Source organism: Apodemus sylvaticus, chromosome 2 (genome assembly GCF_947179515.1).
Source record: "Apodemus sylvaticus chromosome 2, mApoSyl1.1, whole genome shotgun sequence".
NCBI lineage: Eukaryota > Metazoa > Chordata > Mammalia > Rodentia > Muridae > Apodemus > Apodemus sylvaticus.
In genome coordinates this window covers 25,321,925-25,324,797 of record NC_067473.1, presented here as the reverse complement: position 1 = coordinate 25,324,797, position 2,873 = coordinate 25,321,925, and positions in this window count along the sequence as shown.

The following is a 2,873-nucleotide window of genomic DNA, read 5'->3' as shown; positions in this document are numbered from 1 at the left end:
TACTGCTTCACTGAGTCTTTCCAGAACCAGGGGCCACTCCTCCTTTCTTCTTGTACCTCATTTGATGTGTGGATTATGTTTTGGGTATTCCAGTTTTCTAGGTTAATATCCACTTATTAGTGAGTGCATACCATGATTCATCTTTTGAGTCTGGGTTACCTCACTTAGTATGATGTTCTCTAGCTCCATCCATTTGCCTAAGAATTTCATGAGTGGATGCAAAAAATGCGGTATATCTACACAATGGAGTACTATTCAGCCATTAGAAACAATGAATTCATGAAATTCTTTCACTCAAGTTTTAATATGCAGTCAAAACGTTTCCTGTCTTATGTACAGGTGCATGAAATCACATCCAGAGCCTGCAGGGCAAATCAATATGTGGATGAATGTTAGGGGCTACACTCATGAAGTCTTCTTCTTAGCATTTTAAGTTGCCTCAAGATGTCTTAGCAGAGAAAGAGTTGCACACATCATAGTGTTGGCAAGAGTCTGGAAATCAGTTGGCAGAGGAAATTAAAAAAACACTTTTCTTGTTCTTCCCCCCCATAAATTCCATAAGCCCTCTTCCCTCCACCCATTCCCTAACCAACCCCATCCCACCACTCTGTACAGGTAATCCCCTACATTTCTTCATCAAGGATTTCCAGGACCATGGCCTTCTCTTTCCTTATCCTTGGGAATCATTTGATATGTGAATGTGTCTTGGAATTCAGAGCTTCTGAGCTATTTAATATATACTTATCGGTGACAGCATTTCATATCTTAGGATGATATTTTCCAATTCCAACAATTTGCCTAAGAATTTCATGAATGTATTGTTTTTAATTGCTGAGTAGTATTCCATTGTGTAAATATACCACATTGTTTGTATCCATTCCTCCATATAGGGACATCTGGGTTCTTTTCAGCTTCTGGCTATTATAAATAAGGCTGCTATATACATAGTGAAGCATGTGTCCTTATTGCATGCCAGAGAATTCTCTGGGTATATGCCCAGGAGTGGTATAACAGTGTCCTCTGGAAGTATCATGCCCAGTTTTCTGAGGAACAGCCAGACTGATTTCCAAAGTGGTTGTACCAGCTTACAATCCCACCAGCAGTGGAGGAGTGTTCCTCTTTCTTCACATCCTCACCAACACCTCCTGTCTCCTGAGTTTTTAACCTTAGCCATTCTGAGTGGTGTGAGGTGAAATCTCAGGGTCATTTTGATTTGCATTTCCCAAATGACTAATCATGTTGAACATTTAAGGTGCTTCTCAGCCATTCAAAATTCTTCAGGTCAAAATTCTTTGTTTAGCTCTGTACCCCATTTTTAATAGGATTATTTGGCTCTCTGGAGTCTAACTTCTTGAGTTCTTTATATATATTGAATATTAGCCCTCTGTCAGATATAGGGTTGGTGAAGATGTTTTCCCAATTGTTGGTTGCCATTTTCGCCAATTGACAGTGTCATTTGCCTTACAGAAACTTTGTAATTTTATGAGATCCCATTTGTCAATTCTTCATCTTAGAGCATAAGCTATTGGTGTTCTGTTTAGGATATTTTCCCCTGTGCCCATGTGCTCATTGCTCTTCCCCAGTTTCTTTTCTATTAATTTCAGTGTGTCTGGTTTTATTGGAGGTCCTTGATCCACGTGGAGTTGAGCTTAGTATAAAGAGATAAGAATGGATCATTTTGCATTCCCCTGCATGCTGACTTCCAGATGAACCAGCACCATTTGCTGAAAAGGCTACCCTTTTTCCACTTGATGGCTTTAGCATTTTTGTGGAATATCAAGTGATCATAGGTGTGTGGGTTCATTTCTGGGACTTCAATTCTATTCCATTGATCTACCTGCCTGTCACTGTACCAATGCCATGCAGCTTTTAACGCTATTTCTCTGTAGTACTGCTTGAGGTCTGGGATACTGTTTACCACAGAAGTTTTTTAACTGTGGAGAATAGTTACATTCTCTCTCTACAAGTTTTTCTTGCTGGAAAGTAGGAGAAGTAGAAATGATCTTCCACATTCGTGAAAAAGGGAGCATAAATGAAGACTGGGACACCAGCAGTGTCTCCTGGCCTTTGTATGCTTAGACCGGGTTCACAGGGAAGGTGGAGTGACAATTTTGCATCACCTGCAGGGACAGAGCGAGGTGGAATCGGCACTGAGAAGGCTGTGCAACACAGCTCTAGCACCTCCATTCAGGTAGAAAACACAATTTCTTTTCTGCGTCCAGGAGCCATTGTTGAGGCCACAGAACTTGTGGAAACATAGTAAGGTAACACAAATACATTTTTCTAATGATAAATTTTTTTTGATGAGGTTTGCCCCATAACATAACTGTAGCATATTTATCACACAGAAGACATCTATTTCATACTGTTACTATAATATACCTCCTAGTCATGGATATAAATCAAAAGAAAAACATCTTAATTTGAACAGGGTCATCATGACCATGTTATGTTCTTTATGTTGTGAGGTTTGTTAATCTTATGAAATTCTACATCTATATGCTTTCCATAGAACCCATCAAATTCAAGGCCAGTATATAATATTATGTCTAAAATAACTTGAGTCAAGGTCCTCATAGGGTAGCATTTCCAGTACTTTTGCATGAGCTCTTTGTAGTTTATACACAAAGCTGTAGCTGAGAAATATCTAGTGCAGTTTTGATCTGTTGTCCTGATTGGTCAAACTTGAGGTGTGCCTTAGATAAACCATCCACGTCTAACTGAATTCCATGTTTCTGTTGTTTGTTGGGTAACCCCTGAACATAAACCCTTCCAGGCTGCAGCACTTAGGACAATGAGCCAAGGACAGGAATGGTAACATCATGGAATAAATTATGTGAGAAGAGGGATGTATAGTTTATCCCTTGTGATAA